This window comes from Salarias fasciatus, chromosome 7, assembly GCF_902148845.1.
Source record: "Salarias fasciatus chromosome 7, fSalaFa1.1, whole genome shotgun sequence".
Taxonomy (NCBI): Eukaryota; Metazoa; Chordata; class Actinopteri; order Blenniiformes; family Blenniidae; genus Salarias; species Salarias fasciatus.
Genome location: NC_043751.1, coordinates 11,123,156 through 11,148,727, shown reverse-complemented (window position 1 = coordinate 11,148,727; position 25,572 = coordinate 11,123,156). Strand labels below are relative to the sequence as shown.

The 25,572-nt window shown below is 44.6% G+C and overlaps 1 protein-coding gene across 2 annotated transcripts in view; it reads left to right on the top strand.

The window, feature by feature from the left end:
• plxnb2b (plexin b2b) overlaps positions 1 to 25,572 on the top strand; it is a 129,132-nt gene that overhangs the window by 36,438 nt on the left and 67,122 nt on the right. Inside the window, exon 1 of one of the 2 annotated variants that reach the window (XM_030095821.1) lies at positions 6,621 to 7,340. The exons of the other annotated variant lie outside the window; for it this stretch is intronic. The gene's annotated coding sequence lies outside the window, so the exon portion shown is untranslated. Of the gene's footprint in view, positions 1 to 6,620; positions 7,341 to 25,572 lie in introns of those variants that run through there. 2 annotated transcript variants of the gene reach the window in all.

Here is a 25,572-nt window from a genome sequence, read left to right as displayed (position 1 = left end):
AGGACAGAGGGGGTGGGAGGGAGCGTCTCTCTGATCTTCTGCCTCTCTCCGAACCATCTGTCTGGTGCTGGCCCAACATTCTCTGTCGCCTAGTATTAGCACTTACAAATATATACATTTCTCACATTTAGCTTTTGAGAGAAGTCATACCCCTCGCTGCGATATGCTCGCCAGAAGATGGGAAGAGAGAGCAGACTGGAGCCGGGCGGAGTTGCGGGAGTGATTGCCACTGCTTTAGTGATGGGAGGGGTGGAAATGAGTGAGGGGTGGTGGGGGGGGGGGGGGGGGGGGGGGGGGGGGGGGGGGGAGCGAGTGCAGACGATTGGAAGGATAATGGAATCAGGACGAGGGACTGGCTGTGTGATCAGGCCTTGTTGTATATCCCAGACTGACTAATGGAATATGTTTGTTTCCAGCAGCGTGATATCACAGCAAGCAACATTAACTCTGATCACTGCCTGCCTGCTATATGCGACTACGTATCTGTCTTTTTTTTTTCCTTCTCCAGATATATATCCCTGAAGCGTGCTTTAGCAACAGGTTTCGCACGGCATCACTAACTTGCTAAGAAAACAAGGCTCAAAGCTTTTCAGATCCTCTCTGAACACGTACAAGTGTGCATTTAGTTTTTATTTATTCCGTGTTTACCACATCATTGCTGCTGTAAAAGATTGTGTTGCTCTGTTAGTTACAGATAGGGGTTTAAGAAGTTTGGGGGCACAGGCAAAGTGATGCTCACAAATGCTAATAAGTTACACCCAGCGTAGCTTCCTTCCTGTCAGTTGTCAGTGCTAGGTAAGCTTCTGAGTCGTACAGCAGGATGATTTGGTGTTAAGTCTGTCTGCCTTTTTTTTTTTTAAGGAGATATCTTGGGGTGAGCAGCTTTTATCCAAGGCTTCCATTTCTCTTTAGAAGCTGGTGACTGACTCTCCCACCCCTCCTCCGCGGTTCCTCGCTGCTGTGAAATGGAATTGCTTTCTCGTTCGTTAAAGATTTTCTTGTCGCTGCCTCGTACTACTTCAGGAGTGAGATCACTTGAAATGGCTGAAAGTTCTCAAAAACCACTGGAGAATTATGGTGTGGCAGGAGTGGTGGCGTGAGGGGTGTGGGGAGTTGGGGTGGGTGTGGATGAGGGAAGCCAACATAAATAAGGAAAATTAGTTTTTTTTTTCTTCTACTTTTCTGAATTAAATCTGTTTGGGTGGGGGGTTGACAACACAAATTATTTCAGGCAAGTTGTCGCTTTACATTAAAGCATGAAGTGGCCTGCTGGTGTAAGGCAAAGCAATCCCTCTTGTTGTTGCCATGGAAGCAGGTACGTTGTCACATTGGTTACCAGTCGCCTTAGTTGTGCCAAAACCACTGCCTACCTATACCCTATAGGCTTTTCGGGGGGTGATCGTGTGCGAGACCATCCATTCCTTTCTCTGAAAACATTTGATTCATTCGGGATTGTAGTAAGAAAAATATAAAATACGGTTGACATGAAAAGACTGGAGTAAACCATACATATAATGTCTCACTGTGAGAATGCAACTGCAGAGGATAATCTACATGTGCTCAGAATAATCCCCCCTCTTCTTAAATGACGATTTCCAAACAGTGCCTTGCACTGAATAACCCTCTTGAACTTTCACACATATCCCTCCATCTGCATTCCTGCCGTTTTCTCCTCCACTTGCTCCTTCCCGCTCCACTCAAACTCTCATCATCATTTCCATCTGCCCCCAAACAGCACAACTGTTCCTCGCGTCTCACACCCGTGCCCCGGCACCCATGGTGTTGGCGTACCGGTGCAGCGCCGCTCCGTGGGTGTGTAGCGCCAATCTTAATCACATTGGGTGAGCACACCTGCGAAAACAGATGTCCGCCGGGGCCGGCATGCTGTTCCCCTTTAGGGAGGAGCGTCTGTGCATGGCTTTTTGCCACTCCTCCAGCCTCCAACCCCCCCCCTCCCCCGTCCCCCCCTCTCCTGAACAGAGTTCTTCAGGTTCCCAGCGGGCAGGTCTGGCCCCGGCACCCAGACAGGAAGAGCCCATGGCAGCATCAGGCGGGAGACAGGAAACGCCGTACCCCAGGCTGTTACCCCCCCTGCTCTGTATATTTTAATGCAAGTCCTGCTTGGAGATGATAATGGGAAGGTGTGATCAAAGCCAAACAGCTTTTCTGCCTCCAAATACAACAGAGACAATATGTTGCAGAAACCACTTCTAAGTAAATTAAGAGCTGCTGCTGTGATCATTAATCAATTTTAGTCCCTTCTAATGACGACACACCAGGTGCTGACCTTTCACACGACTCTCTGAGGTTACAAATGGATCTGCCATAACAACTGGCTTACACTGATATTAGCCATATAGAAATGCATTAGTGCTGGCATGCTAATGCTGCCATACAATTAAGTACTTTAAGATGGTATTAGTCAACACAATGTTTTGCTTGGTATAATTACATTCTTATCTGATAGAAAACATTGTTTCAAACTGGGGCAGCGCAGCTGCACTTTTGCCTGGGAGCGATTGGAATAATGTATGTCGTTAAACCAGTTCGCCAGATAGCTGCTGATGCTAATGAGTTAAACAGACAGAATAATCTGTATTAGTGAATCTTAAAAAGGCAATAAACTCAATGCTATCCGTAGTAGGGAAGGCTTATACGATTTCTATCCAGCTGTGGATTCTCATTTGCCTGCCTGAGACCCCGATCCATTTTATCCCAGCAAATCCTGCTGGCTTCCCTGCTTCACACAGGTTCTTCTCTCAAGCACCCCGCTGTGAGACAAAGGTGGGCAAATCCTCAACATCTTACCTGATTTTAAACACCGGTGCCCACCTAGGCTCTTAATTCAAAGAATTATTTAAAATTATACTGTCAAAAACATAACCAATAAAGTTTTTGGTATGAATCTCATGGTTTGTAGATATTTCGTCATTGAGATATCCACCTTTGAGATTTTTTTCTGCCAACTGAGCAAAGTGTAGATGAGAATATTGTCTTAATTACTCTGGCTAGTGCACTGGATTCACATTAACACTTTCTGCTGTTTTTCCTGTTGTAAATAACTGGCTCTCTGTTCATATGGTCTTCATATTTCTGGGGGAGGCGGCCTGATTTCTGCATTATGTGGGCTGACCAGTGGTATTAATCCAGTCAGGAGTGTGTAAGAATTAGATTTTCCAAGGTCCTCATCCGAGAAATTGCTGTTGCAGCACCAATTATGTGCTCTTTACTTGGCTTATCCTTTCCTAATACAACTCATGTCGAGAGAAACAATTTGAAAGGGTATCTGTGAGGTTATGTACAGTACACACATATTAATTGTTTCTACTGAGATTCACCAGCACAGCGCACAGTGTGATAGTATAGGAAAAAAGTAAATAATTTTATTGACCTTGTCAATCATCATTCATTCATCAGTGTGTGCTTTCAAATATAAAACTAAAGCTGAACATTGAAGACTCATTAAATATGATTGAATGTAATGTAATGAATGGAGTAGATCAAGAATCTTTAAAGCGTGGCCAGATGGCACAAACCTCCAGCTTCCCCAACAGCAACTCTGCACATCTCAGGCCAAGTAGTAATTTTTCCTGTTGCATCCTCCCCGTTAAGCCCCCTGGTGTCCTCCAGGGAGCCCCACCCTGCGCTTTGAAAATAGCTGTGAAAGAGAAGTCCTCCTCTTTTCTTTAAAATTATAGCACTTCGGTATCGGCTGTGAACAACTGTCTTGTTGTCTTTGTTGATATTCCGTTTACTGTCAAGTTAGTGAAATAAACAACTTAAGTGTTAAAGAAGCCTGGCACTAACTGTCATGTCATCTTCTGCAGATTTTTATTGTTTATTTGGAAACCTGCCCTGTAATTTGCCACTGGCTCAAACTCTGCCCGGAACGATGACTCTTATTAGAAAAGAGGAAGGGAAACATTCCATTACCCACCTCCCTTTAGTCAAATATCTCTGCTCAAATCTGGCTCATGAAAATTTTAATTATCATAAACAATTCAGCAGAAGTCTGCCGTGGTGTAGATGGAACCGTCTACATTGCATAATACAGCATGATATAATTTTTTAATGATTTGTGTGAGCTGACCCTTTAACAGCCTGTGGATTGCGGCGCACATGGCAGACCAGCAGAGCTGCCTGCCAGGACTGACTCCCTACCCTCCATCCCTGTTTTCCAGCCTGCATCCACCGCTTCGTCCACCCGGCATTGATCGAGCCTCTTATCTCCACTCTGATCCCTGTGTTATTTCAGGAGCATAGGGATTGCTTAATGATCTATTGACCTGATCTATTGATCCGTACAGTCAACCACAATGGACCATCCACTAAAGAGGAGCCTGTAGGGCACGCACTCCTCTCTTGTGCAGTTGTACTCATCTCCTGCCCTCCCACCTCCCCAACAACTAATCTCCATCCTCTGGTTCCCTGTGTAACCCCACGGCGATTAGATCTCAGCGTGCTTTAAGCATGTGGCTCTGAAGTGGTTGACATAATTTTGCAACCAAACAGCGCCGTTCCTAAGATGATTGCTGATGATTTGACTCAGGTAAATCCCTTCACTCTGGTTTCATCTTCACGTCTGTGTGTGTGAGAGTTGTCGACAAAGACGTGGTTAGCCACATATCAGGTCTGTTTGAAGTGAGGCTGCCTCATTTGAGCTGTGGTTTCTATGCCTTTTGCAACGGACTTGCTCCTTGATTGAGTCAAAAACAAGGCGGTTGACTAAAGTAAACTTAAAATGCGGCTGTGCATTGCCAGGTTTCACCCATGTTTGACATAAGGTTGTGTGTCTTACACAGTAAACACAAGGAAACCGGATAGCTTCCTCACCCTATTTATAGGCTCCATGGTGTACATACAAGTTTACCTATACAAACTCGAACAAATGTGAAGAAAGCACTCGCACACCGCTGACACGTCTGATTGGATCTTGCTCCCTGTCTTATTTGCACTGTGGCACCTCCGGGCGCGACTGCAGTTGTTGAGCTTGTCATGGGTGAGATCCTCAGGGATTTGCAAGACACAAATAAATGACTCTCCTGTGTATAATGTCTTTTCGGGTTTTTGACCACTGCCTTTGTGATTGTATTTGTTCTGCCAGCAGCACGGCTTAAAGATGGCAGGCATGGTTGCTTGGCGTGCCTGCTTGTCTATGACGGCTTCAAGCAATTTCCATTAAATTTGATATGGATTTTTTTTTTTTTCATGGCCCAAAAAGAATGATTTGTAATCAGAATGTTATGGCTTTTCATCTTGTGCCAAGATCTGGTTGAAAGTTCTTCTATAACCAACACTTAAGGTGATGAGAAGGCATTTTTCATTTAACCGCTCTCTTTCACAATATTAATCAAGTCTGCGTTTGGAGCCTTTTTCTAATTTACTGATGTTGTGTTAGTGGGTCTCCAGAAAATTTTGAGTTTACCCCGAACTGCATTTTGCGTTGTTTTATCGTTCTTGGATTGCCTTTTTGTTGCTCAGGTTTAGATGCCACTGAGTGATGCACTGCAAAATAAATTAGTCTAAATGAGTGGCTGGGGTCCAACACTCAGCCTGTGCTCATTTTTTGGTGCAAGAATAAAGTGCTGCAGGGATAAGTGTCAAAGAAGTTAGCATTTTTTTACATTTGAGAACCCCGTTTCTCTGAAGTAAAGAGGCTGTTTTTCGTAGGTCTTTGTTCCGTCCTCTTAAGTAGAGCTATTGGTTAGCACAAGGAAAGAAAATTTGTTTTTTTCATTTCTACAGCACGATTATTAATGCCTCTCTCAGAATTTCTGAAACATATCACAGTTGTAAACAGGGGGTGTCCCTAAAAAGTAGTTAAATGAAGCCTCAGGGGACATTAGCATCACATCTGACTTGGACTATTTCATCTTTAGATTATATTTTCATTTATTACAGACATAAAACTAAGTCTCACACACACCTGGATGTTTATTCACTTGTTTTTGTTCAGATCCAAAAGCCAGTTGGACCGTTTCACCTGCTTTTGGTTCATGCAACCAAGGTGATGATGAACTTTAATCTTTCCTTAAGAAAATATGTCGTCCCTGTAGCACTTTGTTGCACAGTTTAGTAATTTAAATGCTAATGGAAGAACAACTGATCAAAAGCCTTACACCTAATAATTACCTTTTGTTCTGAAATTAGTTTTAGGGATGAGCCGTCAGCTGAGTAACTGTTAATTTGAAAGGTCAGCGGTAGAGCAGTCGGTGTGCTTGTTGTTTGCTTTGTGTTTTGATGTGTAATTAACACGGGAGCCTCTGTGGTTCATCAGCAGGGGTTTCAGACTCTGTCTTGTTTCATCACAAACTTTCGCTCTTCATTTTTTATTAACCTGACCCAGCACGGCTATTGTTCGTAGTCATTAAGAGTTGAAAGGAGGTATCACACCTTTGCAGAGGGTCATGTTAATTATGGGTGAAAAAAGAAGCTTCACCTCAGCTCCCTGCAAGGTGTGAACAGCATTATTATCATGACTGTTCTAACTTGCTCACTTGATGAATTTGCCTTTCTTCTGCAATTATGGTTTTCTTTCGCCCAGACCGCAGTAGATTTTGTACGCAGCTATGACACCGGGAGTGCATGCATCACTTCCTGACATGAGGTCGCGCGTGTTGATTGCAAGTGGTGAACGGTGGCGTGACCGGGTGCACCGATTCCACGGCGCGATAGTGAATGGTGGCACGCCGCATGTGGCATTATGAAATTAATGTGGCTGCGATCGATATCGGACGACTTTCAAGCAGCTCAATTTTACACTTGCTGCAGGGAACAGATGGCACTCGCTGATAACGTTGCTGGAGGTGGATCCATGGCGGAGGAGATACAGAGAGGAGAGACTGGATCCTCCCCCTGCACAGGGGAGAGGAGAAAAGAGGTTAAGATGCTGTGTAATACTTATTCACATCACCTGTATGGATGAATAATTCCCTAATCAGATTTATGTAATGAATAGTTAATTGCACATCAGCTCCTGGTGGTTATATACACAGCACAAAACCCCCTCGAAGCTCCACATTCATTGACACACAAACCGCAGCGTCAGTTGCCGTGCAAAACCGTTGTCGGAGCACCTCTGCTGCTATCATTAACATCAATGCTTTATGTGTCTGGAGGGCATAAATTTGTGCTCGCACTATGTTCGAAGGAAAAACATTTCAGTGGCACTCGCATATTAAAATACACCTACAGGCACACCGATGCCTCATCAGCAGAAATGCTTTATGTTTTGCTTTTTGCTTTCTAGGGTTGCGACAGTGCATGTGGATGGTTTCCCAGGTGCCGAAACCTGCCTGGTGTATAATTGATCAGGCTTGGTATTCCATTGTGAGGTTCAGGTATCCATGAGAAAATAGGCCCTGTATCTGCACCCCGTAAATCTCTCAGTTGTGTCAGGTTGAATCTCCTCAAACTACGCGTCCTGAGGGAATCGGTGAATGAGACAAGCGCCCAGTGTTGAAAAGCATGTTATTGGAGTCCATTCCTGTTCTGGGATTCCTTTTGGGCCCCTGTGATTACAGTGCCTCGGCCAAGCTGTGTTTGTCTGCGTGCCTGTCACCAAGGGTGTGTGCGTGCGTGCGTGCGTGTGTGCATTTCTGTCTGTGTACGAAAGCATGTTCCCCACCAAATTTGGTGAGCGTGCGCCTGCTGCTGCCGCTGCGACTGCTTGGAGCTGAAATCAGGGCTGAGTGAAGGATCAGAATTCTTGAAACAAGTCTGGGCACATCTGGTTGTGATTGGCAGGAGAAAAAAGGGCTCTTGTGTTCTGGGAACTGGCAGCGAAAGCCTGACCCAACCCAGTATAACCCAGCCCAGTACAGTACAGAACCAGCCAACACAGGAAAGTGAAAAAAATACTCAGCGACTGCAGGACTTCTCCCTTTCGCCCCTCCCTACTTATCCCAACTCTTGGCCAATTCTCATAATCCCACAGTAAAGCCCCTGGCAGCATTTTTTTTTTTTATAAACAGTGTTCAGAGCTTTGCCATTCCTTCCATTTCAATTTGAAAAAAAAGTAAGAGCAGCCATGAGCCAGGTAGACCCAGAGCTCCATTACTATTGGCGGCCACTCTTGTGTCTAGGATAATGATGCCCCCGGAGGGGTGAGCGTGCGTCTGAATGTCTGTTTGCTCATCTTGCCACCATAGTCGACGCCGTGAGAAAGGAAAATTGCTATGGGCAGGCGGTATATTGAAAGACTTTTCATGGCGGGTGCTAAAGTGGGTTATTCTTCCATCTGTTTGCTTTTAAAGTGAAAGGTGGGGAGGTCTTAACATAGTTTGTGTGTAAAGGACAGCGAGACAGAAAGGACCACTCCTCCCTCCTTCTCCTCCTTCAACCAAGCGTAAACTGAGAACAGTGGCAATTAAAAAGCGATGCCAGCGTTTTACAGCGACCGCCTCGAGCCATTGTTTGTCCTGCCTACTCTCATCGCGCTCATTATGTGGACCGGCGTTTTTACCTGTGGCACGTCGCTGTGCTGCTGGTTTAGGAGATAGCCCTGCCGGCTTCTCCCCGGTGGCTGCAGCAGAAAACGAGCCCTGTCACCTCGTGAATCCAGCACTAATTCAAATGGAGCGTGTGCGTTTAGCCTTATGAACCTCCAGCCCTCCGCTTGGACCTGGAGACAGTTAAAGTCCAGCTGCAGCTACAGGGACAATATCATGGCTTCTGTTGTTGTGCCTTTAGTGCTGCAGGGACTATTTGCTGTCCTTATTAAGCAGGCTGACTTGTGACTGGGCAGCCAGCCTGGCTGTGTGGGTATTCTCTATGTGCATGACACCGCTCAGTTTTGGATGCACATGTGTGCCTGCGTGTGTGTGTGTGTGTTGGGGGGAAAGGTGGGGGGAGCAGGACGCCTAAGGCGGAGTGCTGAAGCCAGAGAACTACTGGTGTTTCCACACATGCCACAGATCCAGTGACCCTCACCAGCATAATGACTGCGGGGTTAATTCCCGGGGAGTGGCCCAGCACTCTCAGAGGGGAGGGATGAGAAGAAGTGTGGCGCGGAGGGCAGCGCAGCGCGGCAGACCCCGGCCATACAATGTGCCGCAGCTCTTATTCTTCATGTAACACAGAGTGATATGTTTCTACCCCGTCCTTTCTGATGGGATTTAGCAAGCTGCCAATAATCCACTGGCGTTGCAAGGAGCATCTCCCTCTCTCCCGCTCTCTGTGTCTGTTTGTCATTCTCATGGATTTCTAAACCTAAAAATAATTTCACCACAAATGGGTAAAAAGCTGAGAGGGCGGGCGGGTGGGGGGGTTGTTTGTCTTTCTTTCTTTTCTTTTTTTTTTTTTTTTATCCCGAAATCATGGCTGAAATGTTTGAGGGAGGGTTATGCTGGCACGTAGCAGGGAGCGGAATTATACAGTGACAATCTCCTACTCCATCTCGGAGGCACTGTAAGACGAGGCAAAAATGCCCATTTCCCCGCTGCATTAAGTGATTTGCGGGGCAGAATTTGAGGGGGATTTGAGCACATGAGGAATCATCCATTTGCATGACATTTCCCTTCTCAAGAGGGGAGGGAGGTGTTAAGAGCCGTTACCATTTTCTCCTGTTGGGGGAAATTGTTCTCATAAATAATGTTTTCAAATGAAACTGCAGTCGCCACGTGCACAGGAATGTCCCTGAATAATACCTCCAAGGCCTGTTTGCCCTGCTTGCATCTTAGTGTATTTACTTTGCGGTGTAAATCATTAGCGGCCGAGTTGCTGCGCTAACACCGTCCATTAGTATTCAAAGTGCTCTGTAATGAGATGGAAAAAAAAAAAAAAAAGGAGAAGTGGAAGGCAGTGTGAAAAACCTCCACTGGATTTGGCCCGCTCACATTTTCACCCGCTCCCTCGCAAATCCCAAATTCCTCTGTGCCGCGGCTGCAGTTTGTGTTCTGTGCTGTAAACTGATGAAAAGGCTGCCAGTTTGACTGTAATCTGAAAAGGAGAAAAAAAAAAAGTGCTTGTGTCTGCGTGCGTGCACATGTGGAGAGCAATATCTGCACTCGCTGTTGTTACATAATGATGAGATATTGAGTGTGTGACCCGGTACCACTTTATCTCGCCCTGCACAGATTGCATTCCATAATCTAATGAGACAGATATTCTTTAATGGAAATCCTGGACAGGGTCATGATTGCTGTGATAAAACTTAAGGTCACACTTCACATTATACAAGGCTGGCATGCATATATGCGTAATAAGCAAGGTTGTTATTGCCGCCGAGAACATACTGTAATCATACATCTCATTATTTTATTCCTTTGCTTATTAAAAAAAAAAAAAAAACTGAAAACGCTGGCGCTGACAGTCATGGTGCAGTGACAAAAACCCTGTCACTAAGTAATTACCAATAAATCAGTACATTATGAATAAGTGAGGGGACAGAGAGGCATGGTTCAGCACAAACAAGTACAATATTCAGAAAGTGGAGGATGTGGCTGCTGTAAAATGCAAGACGAATGTATTAAAATTGGTCATACAAATGAGGTCAGTCCACTTTCTGGCAGGGGCTGGGTGTTTTGCTCTTGAAATATGAGGCCCAAGTGATTCAGACATCACATAAAGAATGTGCGAACTGTTTGTGCAGTGTGCATAACACGTGCAGAAACAAGCGTATAGAGAGGCTCACACGACTTGGGAGTTTACTGCAGCTGGCTGAAGATTAAAAGCCTTATTGCCATAAGCGAGTCTTGGACATTTGGCCTGGGCCTTTGCTAGCTTTGGCACGGTGCGGGACTTTCCACTCCCTCCAAAACAAAAGCAAAAGAAAATGGAAAACTTGTGTAAATATTTCTTCTTTCCCCCAAAAAACCTTTGTCTTACGGTAATCCTAGATGAGAATTCTCCTGACATCAAAAGCATGTTTGGGAACCATTTTTCATTTTTGCTTTTCATTTAATACATTGTTTGACAGAGCGGGCCTGCTACATTGTGCAAAATTTTAGGTTAGTGGTCACAGATCGAAAGTGTGGCTTGCAAAAACAAAGATGAATGTGGTTCGAAAGTGGAGGCAAACGGCATCATATGTAAAGTAAATGTCACCACAAACTGCTGCATCAGATCAGAACAAATTCCTCTGGTGGAACAGGAGCGGGCCGGAGATGCTGCTGCAACAACAGTACCATCGAGCGAAAGAAGTAGTCTCACCAGACGGTGAATCATCTTAATTGATGATCAACAACATAAACAGTGGGCTTTAATTATGCCCCCATGAAAATAAATAGAGACAAACTGCACGAGCTGTACAGCTGGAGAGAGACAAGAAGAATGATTGCAAGGGGAGAATTACCGGGAGATTTGCTTTTGCATTCCATTGGCGCCTTTTAGAAGGCTACTTTTGGTTTTGGCTCAGTGCGGCCAACCCCGAGGAGCAGAGAAAGTTTTGGTTTTGGGTATTTGGAGTCAGAAGCCACAGCACCCTCCGCCAATTTCTCTCTGTTTCTGTCAGCTCCTGAGTCGTGTTTCTCTCTCTGTCTTTGTCCCTCGCTCGCATGTTTCGATTTGCTGAGGGGGGGTTTGCATGCTTCACGGCACTGAGGGAACACAGCTGCACAGATGTGTTGCCTGGCTTGCAGTTTTTAGCGTTTGCCTGGAGCGGCCGCCCCGTCAGGACCACCGGCCCTGATGAAGAGCTGCAGAGGCTCCATTTGGCAGCTCCTCATTCGACATGAGGCTTCTGTTCCCAGACATCGCTCCCTCCCCCCTTCCCAATGTCTCTCATCCTGAGTGTTTCTTTGAAACAAGCAAAGCTGCCAGGAGGGTGAATTCATCATCGCTTTTTGGCCCTGGGCGCTACATTTAACGTTAGCGCCCAAATGGAAAAACGTGCGCCGCACAACAAGAGAGGCACGGGGACCCTCGCCTCCCTCCGCCGTCCACAGAAAACCTAGCAGAGGAGTACTCCACCTGCCCTTTCCTGTTGATTATCCATCACCCCGGAGCTTGTTGAAAAATCATTTACTGTACGCGAAAGTGATTGACGACTCAAAAACGGAGTCTGCATGCCTGTCTCATCAGTCCGCCCCCACAGACATAATACTCGCCCTCAGAGGACAAACCCACACGCGAACACATTCCCAACACAATCTCAAATTGTTTCCAGCGACGTGACACTGAAAGTTCAAAAGGGGCTGGCGGGCTGTTGTAGGCAGAAAACAGCACCGTTTCAATAGTTAACACCCCTGGAGAAATGTTGCTCTTGTCACTCTTTGTCGGATCCCCCCCTCTCAGAAATCCACACCTCGCACGCGGCGGCACAGTTGACCTGTTGGCTCAGTGAAGCGACATCCATCACAGGGAAAAAAAAAAAAAGAACGGAACCAAGGCCAAAGATAAATGGTTTGTTTTTTCCGTCTTTACCAAGTGAAAACCGTGTTGACCAGTGCTCGGTGACCTAATACGGAGGAGTAATTTGGTCCAAGGCAGAAAAGCTGCTGCGGCTGATGTAGTGCAGGCGGGGGGGCTGTGAAGTCGTCTAATCTGACCTTGGAGTAGGTTCGAGTTTGCTGTAACGTTTACTGCTGGGTTTATACAATGTTATGCGGATTAGGTGGAAACTTCTGGAGAATCCTTTCTAATCCACCGTTCCTCCTGATCAAAGGAAGCCAGATAGCTCTGACTTGAACTTACTTTTTTCTCCCCACTGTATTTTCTTTCTTTATATCCCATCTGCACTGTCGATTCAAATGTGCACTTTGCCCCAGTCTTGTCTGATTGTGCACCGAGGATGTGGGGGCTCAGATAGGGGAAGAGAAATTGGACTGGGAATATCTTTTGTGTGGTAGGCGCTTTCCCTGAAAGTGTAATTGACTGGAATGGTGAATTGGTGGGAAAAAAAAAAAGAAATAGCCCACGGTCGGTCATGTGTGTGAGTTATGTGAAGGTCCAGTTGACTTCAGGACTTTTCTACATCTGCTACGACGATTCCGCCCTAATTTTTCAGGGCTGCTGTTTTTCTCTTCTCAACAAGCACATACAGCCAATTTATTCCAATCAAAATTTAAATTTGTTTATGTAGCTCAGAATCACACATACGCCTCAGGGGTTTTCCAATGTGCGCAGAATACAATAGGTGTCTAATCTCAGACCGTGAACATGGAATTACCAATTACTGTAGCTAAAACTGCTCTCATGGCTGATTATTTGTGGCATCTTTAATGTTGCTCGCTGCATTTATTGGGCACTTAGCTTTTTGGCTAAAGGTCAAATTGTTATGTGAAGTGATCCAGATTTGGCTCGCTCGCTCTTAACTTCATCCGATACTTCACTTTCAACAGTCTCAACAGTGGCATCTGAGACTAAATATCTTTTACAAATTCCTTGCCGCTCGTTGGCTATTGTCACAAACTGGGTCAGCGTTTACAGTCATAAAGGAGGCCACAGAAGGTGGTAAGTAAAATCCCGGGGATTAATTGAAGCACAGAGAAAGATGTTGCAACTATTACAGCTACAGACAGACGCAAGCTAAAAGAGGGAGCAGCCACAAGCTGAAAACATAGTTTTCCTGCAGTGTGCTTTTCAACTGGGTTGAAGAAGCGCTGGTGAATTTAAGAGAGAGAAGCAGAAACTGATGTACTCCCACACGTATGGAAAAACTATTTTGTTTTTCAAAGTATGATTAAGCAAGTGTAGCACACATTTTCAAGTACTCCTTATTTCATGAAGTCTGTGTTTTAGGCACCGTTTGCATGACGGTGTTTTCATGTGAAAACACCAAACTTTCATTTTGTTTTGGGTGTCCATTTACACCACAGTGGTGCTCAGAGCCACTGAAAACTGAACTTTTGGGGAATACCTCCTAAGGTGGAACTTTTCGAATTCACTTCAGTTTTGTCTCCGTGTAAATGGGGGAAAACTCAACTTTTATGAAACGCTGCTAGTTCGCATGTGCATCTCGGCTGAAATAAATGCTTCTTCTGTGCATGCACGAGTCGATGCACATTAACGTTTGCCTCCAGAGCGTCATGAATCCCAGTCCAGACTCTCCTGGGGCTTGGTAGTTTGAGTTGAGTTGTCCATAATAGCAATCCAACTTGGTCTGTTCGTATGAATGTCTGCTTACTCGCCATTACAAATGTTTATAGCGTATTGTTCATATCTGCGTGGTTTCATTACAAAAACAGCACCCAATAGTGGCCTAACATGAAAACTACATCGATCTCCCATTTCTGTCTAAACGGACACCGTTTTCAAAACGTTGCAGTGTAAACAGAAAACTTTCCAGAAATGAAAACAAAAAGATGGTCCGTTTTCACTTGAAACATTTCCTCGTAAATGGGAAATTGACTGTGCAGAGGGAGACAAGGACATGTGACATTTCATTGTGGAGGGATTCTCAACAGGAAGTAGAAATACCGTTGTTTACATGAACAGCCAAAAGATTCTCGTATACCCAGAGAAGGTCGTCGACCAGCATCGGGAGGTTTCTCTGTGGCCGGCCTGGGTTCAAGAATCTCAGCTATTTTCTCAGACTATATTTAAAAAAAAAAAAAAAAATCATTACTCAAGCAGTAGTTCTTTGTTACCATTCACATTAACACATTTATAAAAGTATTCATTTAAGATCAATTGCAAGGTCACTGAACTTTTTGCCTTTCTTAAAAAAAGCCATCGCTGTGAGTTCAGATGTGGATGTTTTGTTAGTGAGAAAACTTTTACTCTCTGCTTCTCAGCCATGGTTTAATTTGAATAACCATTTGTGAAGTGGAGAGGTAGACTATTCCACTGTGCATTACTAAAGTCAAAAGTCAAAAATAAATGCAAAATTGTGTGGGAGAGTTTTGTTTTTGTGATTATCTCACTGTCTCTTTGATGCCCACCATATGTATTCTTTTAAGTTTTTTTTCTCCTGACCCTTGGTTTAGAACAATACTATTGTAAATACAAGTGGCTGTTTTTCCAGCAGTTACAACCTTAAAATTACATTTATTTCCTACTTAGCCATTTTTTACATCCCATAATATGCAACATAACATCATTTTGTCACCCAGAATGAAAACATTCACAACTACAGGAAAATTTCGTCTCATTACCACTGATTGAATATTTTTACACAGTGGCATTTGCTGCAGGGTTGAACGGTGGTCAAGTGGTTTGAACTTTTCATGGGAATGTGGGTTTGATTCTCGACTGAGCCTTTCTGTATGTGTACCCTTTGTTTTCACCACAAAATTTGACTGAAACAGATCAGTGTTTAATCAAACTGTATTTCTGTCATTTATTCAAAGTTGGACGTAGTTATTCGCAGACAATACAAATAATAACAAAACGGGCAGTACAAGACGAGGATGAAAGTAGAACATTTCAGTTTCCCTAAAGTGATGATCAACAGATAGCTTTCATAAAATCACAATCTCCACTGTTCAGATATTAAATAGCAGCAACGCTCCTGTTTAATTTAATTTAATTTCTGACACTTCATGCCAAACAGTAAACAGAGTCCAAACAGAGTCCAAGGAAAATAAAACATTGGTCTGTTCTTTTTTTTTTTTTTTTAATTTATTTATTTTGAAGCGTGATATGTTGCTGGATGGTCCACCATCTGCTCTGGCTGATCAAAACAATTGACATGTGCATTTTCCACTGTGATGTTTTTGGCTGCGGGGCTCGGTCTCTGTGGGCCTCGGACGCGTGCGGGTCTGTGTTACAACCAGCAGTGTGATAAAGCTCCTGCTTGGTCGATGCAAACTTGGAAAAGCCCCGCTCAGCCACTGCCAGCCAGACGAGGAAAAACCAACAGCAGTGTATCTGTTGCGGATGAAGGAAACCCCCACCCCCACCCCACCCCGAAGCCCCCTCGAAGCCCGCTCATTGTGATATGCTATCTTAGATGTGATACCAGCGACGCACTTGTGGCTTTATTGAGTCCGTGTGATGGCGCTCCAGAAAAAAAAAAAAAAAACCCAGCGTTGACGCAGCGTTTGGTTAGAGGGACTGAAGAGATGAGAGAGACGGGGGAGGTGTTGTGATTCTGAGAGGATCAGTGGGAAATGAAGCCGTTTTGTGTTTTAGATAATAGTGCCAGGGGTGTTTGAAAGCTAGTGAATGCCTGCTGACACCTGAGCGTTAATAAGAGTTGATTTTGAAAGAACTGCTTGGCTCTCTGTCTGTCTGGCTGGCTCTCTTCCCCCCCATTTGTCATTTCAAAGAAAGAACAATATATACATTTCTCCTTCACTTACTGTTTTAACCCTCTTATAATGACTTAATTCAAGCAGAATGGATTTGTTTTGATTGTCGGTATGCAGACAGAAAAACTTCAACTTTCAATATTTTTGAAACTGTTCAATCCTCGTGTGTGTATTTGACTGTGCACAGTACAAATTACAAGCTTTCTGGTAGATTTTAATTTTCCAGATATCATGAACAGTCCAGGACTTATTGTCATGATTTGAGTGCTTTTTGAATGGCGTTAGTGCTGGAAATATTAGGGAAAAGATCCTTCATGACAAATCTTAACATGTCTTGTTGATGTAGACATGATGGATGATTTTTTTCCCTTTTTCCTTAAACCTTACAAACACTGCTGGCCTTTTTAAGTCAGAAGAGATGAGAAGTAATTGATATGGATTTGAATTTGTCCGTCCCATCCGCTTAACATGCATTAAAAGTGCTGCAGCGGATTGGTGTATGGAAGCTGTCATTGGCCTTTTCAGTGTGTTGACAGGTCTGCAGGACAATTTATTTCCCCATTAATAAAAAAGAAATCGTTCTCCATCAGCAGGTCAGCTGGAGTCTGTGGGCACCATATTCATTTTAAATCATAGGAAAGTCGCTTACAGTAGAATAAAAATGTGGGGCCTGGTTTTATTGTCTGGCATTGTCTGTCTGGAGTGATTAATTTGAGAAATCAGAGCGACGGGTATCCGCTCATCTGTAAAACCCTGCAGACTTTGAGCAGTTTTCTTCTCCTTTGAGTGGTGTTTACTAAAACAGAGGTGATAAATTGAACTTCAGTCTTACCCGAAAGTGTCCTCTTTTTTTTTCTCAAGTTTGTTGGTGAAGTTCTCTCCAGTTTGATTCCTCTTTGAGTAACATGTGGTTGTCATGTACAAAGTCCTTTGGAGCTCCCTAAAAGAAGCACAAACAATGCATTACAGTTTTACAATTACTTTCTGATTATTGACAGTCTCCACCATCTTTGATTACTCGAGTGTTTTTTAGCTCCCATCGCTAAAGTGAAAGTAAACTTTCCTTCCCGTCTTTCTTGTGTTCTCTCAGCATTTCTGCAGCAGCAGCTCTCCCAGGCTGTCATGACAGGATATTGATGGGCCCCCTTCCCTCCATTTTTGCCCTCATTCTCTTTGCATTTTTTTTTGCTAACCCTCCCCAGACAGCCTGCACCTCCTCTGCCCCCCCCCGATCCCATCCGACACACCCGTCCCTTCCCCTGCAGGACAAAGAGTTCAAACCTCTGGCGCAGCGGAGCTGTCTGGGCTTATTGTCAGCTCTCCTCCCCCCACGGGACTGCAGAGTTCAGATGTGAGACGGGGTGATTGAAAATAAAACCAAACCCAAGCGGAGGGACGCCGCTCTTCTGTGTGCGCTGGCTGTTAACATAAGTGAGTGGCTGTCATGCATTTTGTTAGCATCAACACTTTTCTTTGGGCAGCCCTGCGGAGAGGGATTGCTTGTCGCGGGGAGGAGAGATAGTTGTCAGGGCCGCGTTCCTGCCCCGAGGATGGAGACTAGCAGGAGCCCTTCTGTGTGCCTGCTTCATTTATAAAAGAAAGATAGAGGGGGGAGAGAGGGGTAGGGGTTGGGGGGGCAGCTTTAGGAGCAGACTGGTTCCTGCAGATCTGAGCAGCCAAGTGGAAAAAAGGTTCTCTCTCTTTTTTTTTTTTTTTTTTTTTTTTTTATCAAAGCTTCACTTCAGACAGCACTTGGTGACTAGTCATTTTCACAGAGGACCCCGTGGCCTGGGCAGGGGGAAAAAAGTATCCACATCAGTGTGCGGGGGGCCAGCGGAGTTAACGGGCCAGGCAGCGAGAGGGGCAGGAAGAGTACAGTCGATCAGCACTTAAGGAGCCTGATGTCTTGGTAAGCAGGTGCGACTAAGTGGGGCTCCATTCCTCTGTGACTGATGGGAAATCTGTTGCTTAATCACCTAATGTAAAGAAAGCAGCGAGAGCGCCGCAGACTAGAGTTTTGTCGCTCTTTCTGTTTCCGTTAAAGAGCCACCGCTCACAAAATCAACTTATGAGTTAGTAGATTACCTGCAAAGCCGGCACTTTGTAACTCCGTCCATTGATCTGGGTCCCGCTGAGAAAGTCACAGCCCAAACAGCAGAAACACTCCCTCAACTGCAGGTTGGGTAATAGTTTACAGTCTACATGAGCCTTTATAGTTGCACTGTTTTCTAACTTTTTAATCGATGGCAGGGCAGTGACTTTGGTAATTTTCCAAATACCTTGCAGGAATCGTTTAGAATTCAGCACACATGTTCACTTTCTCTTAAGACTTCTGCGAACTCTGCGATTTTAACAGTCTTTTAAAATCGGTTTGAACCTTCTTGAACTTGGGTACAACAGCGAATTTGTCTACACAGTGTCTCTCTCTCACTACACAGCAGGTGACGGTCACAACAACACACTTCATCATGCATTTTGTCATTATCCTGTACATCATCTACATATGTCACCAGTGAAGGAGTCATTTGACAAAGCACACGAAAAACTGAGCTGTTCTCGTAACATTTCGATGCACAGAAAACGCCTGTTATCTAAATAGATGGCTGTTGTCCTCTTGTCTTCATGCGGGTCAGCTGTTCGTTGTCATTTTCTCCTGCATTTGTATTTGCTGTTAGCGGCTGCAGCTAATCGTAGAGGTCAGACTATGTGACGTCCCGAGGCGGCGGATGTTTCTGACACTGTCAAAATATAATTTCAGGCCATTACAAATACCCACTGTGAGATGGAAACTGGAGACGGATGTCAGACGATGACAGATTTTTACCCACAATCAAACATCTCTTCATGTTTACATATTTACACGTGTTTTTACAAGACAGACCTAATGAAATTGCACCCGTACAGTTTTCAGACATGTGCCTCAAGGACCAACTTGTCCTATCGGAAGGTTCAGTTCAATCCTTGAGATGAACTTGAATAGTGTAAAAAAAATAAATTACAAAACAGACAAATGATTGCTTTTCCTAATTTGTCCACATGGGGCGGCGTAATCACGCCAACTGAAACCCAGGGCCAGCAATGCCCACAGAAAGGCCTCTCGGACAGTGATCCACCTTAAAGCTCACAAAGCAACAGTAACAAATGTGCAGACAATATATTTGACTATCGCCAAAAGTAATGTGACAGAGTAGCTGGTTGGAGTTGAGCAGATTATGATTAAAAGATATATTTGATGTGCAGTTTTTTGGGAATTTACTGACACGTTTAAGTTATTGCTGGTTATTTCTAGGTTATTGCTATTTTGGTCCTGCGTTGCGATCCCTCCCAGGCGTCTAAACTATAGCTGCGCTTGTTGCTTATTCTGTCTCTAAGGTCAGATTATGCCCCAAACAAACAAGTTTGACATTTTATCAGGCAAAATCTGAAGTGTTTATCACTGTGCTAAACAGCCACACTCCAAGGCACACTGTGAAAGGCCTGCCATCACAGAGAGGGGTGAGGTGTGATATTCATTCAAGTGGTGCTCACACACTTTCGGGTAGGAAAACGGTGATTTGGACATACAAAAATCGGACAGAGGTACTTGGATGAAGGGGAGATTTCTAAATAACACCCATTCACTTGCCTGCACTCACCCCCTTTAGATTTTGTATTTTGCACAGTCACAAAAATAGTTCCACACCTGCGTTGCCGTGAAGGAGGGTTTTTGACTACGATCCACACAGCGAGAGCTCTGACTGAAACACACGGAACCTTTTAATCTCCCTCTGCCCCTGTTCCTACATTTTTCTAATTGTCTCTAATCTTTCCTTCCTAATTTTTACATGTTTCAGTCTCGCCACCTATTATGGCCTTCATCCCTCTTTCTTGCTCTGATGGTCCGCCTTGTATTTTTTTTTTTTTTTTTTATCTCCCTCCTCCCTGCCTCATTTCCTCAGGTCCCATCTGTCTGAACTCTGTCCATTTCCATTGCTGACCTCATAAAGACCAAAGTAAGAGGATTCCACTCTCCACGGTGTCAAACAAAATCATGCTGCGGCCCTATACAGGATAAAGAGCTTAGATATTAAACATATTACAGCTTAGAAAAAAAAATACTGTACTTGATGTCCATCCTGTGGTCATAAGCCGTTTCTTGATTTATGCTCTCCTCGCACAGACTCAGTCTGACTCTCATCTACAAAACACAAAAGCTCATGTGTCTCTGTCACTGCAGTCTGTCAGATCATTTATTTATTCATGAGGAAGCGTGGCGTTATAGATGGTACATTTAAAACAAAAAAAAAAAAGTCTTCACACACATAAACGTGTCCTGTGTGAAATCGTCTTCCACAAATAGGCTGATGGATTTTTCTTAAAAAAAAAGAAAAAGGCAAGTTTGTTATTGTTGTTGTTGTTTTCCGATACAGCAATTTAATGAAAAACCGAAAGAGCAGGCCGGTAATCCCTGACAGCAGCCACGCAATCCCCGATTTGTGATGTTGGGCATGCTGCATTGTAAACAGATCCAGACAGCATACCAAGGTAGAAAAGATCTATTAAGCTGTGCAAGGTCATTGCCCTTGAGACGATGGTGTTTTTTTTTTTTTTTTCCTATTTCCTGGCCAAAATGACTGGCCATTTAAAGTCATGCAGATGGAAAAGTAATTTTTGTTCAATATGTAAAGAAAAATTTGATGAGAGATGCACATAGGTTATTTCCCCCCCTCTCTTTATGGACAGGAGTAAAGCTAAATGTCTCATTTGTGCAACCCATAAGCATAATTTTGCAACTTTTTCCACTGTCAAGAACTTATTGTAGCGGCTCAGGATTGGATTTAGTTGAAAACAATTTGTCACCGCTTCTGTGACCCCCGGGTGAACCGAGTGTCTGCAGGAGGAAAAAAAAAAAAAAAAATGCTGCCTCACCCCAACGTGTGCAGTGCAGATTATATTCGGCGGCGGCAGCGCTGTCATTATGGGTTTGGTTTGATTTGTTTTGTTAATGTTCACCTCGAACGGAGGAAACGTGAGCCAGCATCTGATTCTCTCTGGACCCACGGTGCGCGTGTCCCATCAGAAGAGCCCGGTGTGTCTGTTAGCGGTCTGACACTCTGACTCACCGAGAACCCGATACTCATAAAGGAATGACTGTGGTTACCCCGTCTCGTTTCCTGATGCGTACGCGCACACACACACACACACACACACACACACACACACACACACACACACACACGCTCAACCTCTCTCACTCCTCTACACCCTCACTCAGCTATAACTCGCAGCCAATCTCCCGTTATTCATTGCCACGGCTCCCGTCATCTGTCACCCCCGTCCTCCTTTGCACTTTCATTTTACCACCCTTCCCCTCAGCATTCAGCATTCGTAATCAATGTTATTTATTGTGATAGAGATTAACTTGGCCTAATCGACACGAGCCACCCACCCAGAGAGAGACTCTAAACGTGCCTGTCTCTATTAAGTGCCTCCTAATGAAAATTCAGTGTGTAAGTTGATGAGTGGAGCGACTCGATGGGCATACCACAGCGAAATGATGATGGGATTTTTTTTTCTTTCTTTCTTTCTTTAAAAGCAAGCTGGCATTGATTTGATCCCAAATGAGCGCTTGCGTAACTCTGCTGTTGGTGTACATACAAGTTATTGATCGAGAAACAAGAAAACGCAGGTGATGCTGGATTATTGTGCGACAGCGCAGCAAGCTGATTTTATTCTCCCGGCAGAGACGATCTCTTGTTAGAATCATACAACCCGCTTTCTAAAGAAAATCAAATCTATTTATATATTTCTTTTTCTTCTCAAAGTAAGAACCCACAAGGGACCAGTGAGAGAAGATTGTCACTCATGAGAAAGCTGGTAGGTAGGATTTTAGGATTTTGCTGCCAGTTGGAAGCTTAGGCCAGATGAGTTTCCCAGGAAGATTGCAATGCACTTGCTGCACACACACACACACACACATACAAATACCCACACACAAATGCACATGTGTGTGCACAGACCACTTGAGCTGCTGGCTGGCAGTGATTATAAACCTTCGGAATATCTCACACGTGTGGCCTCATGCAGCTATCAAGAGCCGCACGCCATGCGATCCATCCTCCTGATCCTGGGTCCACCATCGCCATGGTAACAATCAGTAGTTACACCCCACCAACACCACCTTCCACCCCCGTCAAGTCAACTCCCCCTTTCCCCCTCTACTTCTGCCGCTCAGATGTGACTTGTCAGCGGCTGTTCAGGATGTGGATTGCCAGGCCACAAGCCCAGCATGTCTCCCACAGAGGTAGAATAGAACCAATCAAGGAAATGGACCTACTCCACTAGATTCCACTTATACTGCTTAACAAAGACTCAGTCCCATGCAAAAAAAAAAAATAAAAAAATAACATGGCTCTTTCTGAATCCAAATATGCTTTCAGACGCCACTTCATAGTTCTAGAGTATATATTTTTTCCTATTATGCTCCCCTGGACAAGACCAAGAAAGGCTGCCCTTAAGAGCGAAACATTCTAAGACTAATCATAGATGAAATTGGTATACTTTTCTATACATAATGCAAGCCTACATGCATCTAAATTAAATCCTTTACTTGAAAACTGGTGGCAGTCGCTCTTTAGACCGACCACCGATGCAGATCCTTGAAGAAAGCCCTGAACCCAGAACTGTTCAGGTTGCATTGAGAAGGACGCCCAGTGGAAAAACCTGACCCAGACAGCAAAACTGCATTCCCTCTTTGTTTGAGATCACCTCTAAAAGACGTTTGCATCATGTTATAATTCATTATAATGAATGTTGAAACCCGAGCAGTGTTTTTGTACAGCATCCTTTTTTTTCTGTGTTTTTCAGTTAATTGTGTTCCTCTTGAATCTTTGTCCCCCAGATAAATAAGATCTCTGTGTATAAGTCAAATAAATGCGGAAACAGACAAAAATCTCACAATCTAGCTTTTTACCCCCTAATCACAGCTGAAGAAAAACACTACAGGACCCCATTTAGCTGTATCTAAATCTGTGATGCTCTCCAGTTGCTTTCCATCGACTGATCGCGCTGATTGTGGAATACAGTAGGCCGGCGCAGTTGTTAACAGCTAACAGGGGAACATGCAGAAATGAAACACGACATTCTCTGAAACGCCGTCTCCCTTCCGACTCTGCTGCACGCTGCCCCAGGAGACCATTATGTGCTCTCTGAAATGCGGTAAATTCGCAACAAGGGAGGAGGGGAAAAAGCTGGCTGTGCTGAACGTAAAAGTTTTTTTTTTTTTTTTCTTTGTGATCGAGGTGGAAGTTTGTGGGATCAGTTTGCCCCGCTGTGTGGGGAAGAAGCTGTTCTTTTGGGGATGAGGAGAAGGCTTTGATGTAGTTGTTAATTCTGTTTCACCTCCGTGTGTGTGTGTGTGTTTGTGCCCATGTGTATGCGCTCATCAGGCCATTAGGGGAAACATTTGTAGATGTTCTCATGTTTTCAACCCTACTCTCATGTATAGGGTGTCTCTCTATAGGTTTTTGTCTGATCTTCCATTAACAGTTCCAATCACAGTGTCTACAGGTTTCTTCCATTAAGATATGAATGGATCCTTTCAGTTCTCCGCAGCAAAACAAGTGTTTATGCCGTCATTATTCCACTGCAGACTGTCTCCCCCTCTCTTCTTTTGTTGCTGTTGATGGGAGCCAGCTGGTAGATCTCGCTCTGAAGGCCGTACTTTGCCAGTGTTAATCCACAAACTGTTGCACCAGCGCCGCGGCGGTAAGCTGTGCCACTTAGCCTGTATCATGGCACAAATCATTCTTCCCTCCACTTTAGCGATTTATTCTCAGCTCGCAAGACAAAGAGACGGAGACGATGACGAGTCAGACAGGCAGCCACCGGCTTGAGCGCCCACACGGGGGTGAAAGAGTATTTAATTAATTTAAAGATAGCAATGGGCGATCATGACATCAGCAACTTGGGAAGTTAAGCGGCGTCTTTGCTTTTCTCCGTTATTTGATGAATGCCGCGCAAGAACAAAGCGCCGCATATTTCTCTCATCTGACTGTACCATTCCTTTGAATTGGGTCTAATTGGGTGCACGTTAGCCTCTGGTACAACAGATACAACTAATTAGGCCCTTGTGCGTGTAATTAAAACGATGTACCATGGCCAAGCTTCCAGCAGGGTATGTGTTTAACAAAAGCAATTAAGGAATTTATCACCTGGAAAGATCCTTTATCCATTTTTATCAACATATCGGCCCACGTCTGTTTGTTTTTGATGACAAAGGCGAGTCTGTCCTTTGTCATCATTGCCTACAGCTGAGAGGGAGAGAGAGACAGAGCATGAGTGAGCGAGAAAATCTGGTGGTGTTGGAGGTATGGAGAATTAGGTTTGATCCTGGGCGGCTGCCACTTATCAGTAGTGTTGTGATATGGGGGGCTCAGTATCCTCCTCTGAGATTCCTCTTCCTTTCCCTCTTCCTCTTTTATATTCTCCACTCCTCCCTTCTTCCCTCCCTCCCCATTAAGCCATGTATTAAAGATTCATACGGCACCTACAGTGTATTCAGACTACACTTCGCTCATGCTGTGCTCCTTCCTCCCCGTTCGTTCTGCCCTCAACCTTCTCTCCTCCGTCACCCATTCTCCCCCCCCCATCTCCCCCCCCCCCCCCCCCCCCCCCCCCCCCCATCCCTCCCCGTATCAGTGAATTCCCACTAATAAGGATACTTAGAGTAAATCCTCCCAACTCTCCTTTCCACAGCGGATTAGCGTTCTCACCCTCGGCGAACAGAACAATCGGTTGAGAGGGGCAAAACAAAAGGCCACCTTGTTGGTGATGTGCTGTTTTGGATCCTGGAGCTTGTTCTCTGTCCGTCTCACTCTCGCTCATCTTTTTCCCCCCTCGTCCTCTGCCTGAGACAGACGGTTACTCATCCTCTGTCTCGCTTACCTCTTAGGCCTCTCTTTTCTCCCCGCCTCGAGCTCTCGTGTCTCATTACTAGCTACGCCATCGATGCACATACACTCTCTCTGACCACTTATGGATTTGTTTTTCATTAATAAATTTCTTAGTCTGACTGAAGCTCATGTTGTCCTTCAGACTGAACCCAATCCAACATCTGATACTAGTAATTTCTGCTCGGGTAAATACAAGTTCCCAGAGGATGCAGATATCTTTCCCCATCTCCTTCCGTGTGCATTTTCCTTTCTAAAAACCAATAGCAGAGACAACAAAGTTCATATAAATGATAAATAGAGTTGATGCAGGCGTTTATCCCGCTCTGTCTTAACTCACTCTATCACATGTAGAAATGAGGCGGCTCGCACTAGCCCCACCGGAGTCTTCTAGCAATTAGGCAAGTGCCAGAAAAACACATTAATCTAGCTGTTATATCTAGCCTTGTTAATTTATAGTTGGGTTGGAGAAGCTCACTCATTAATTGGCTGTGTTGGATGACACACAG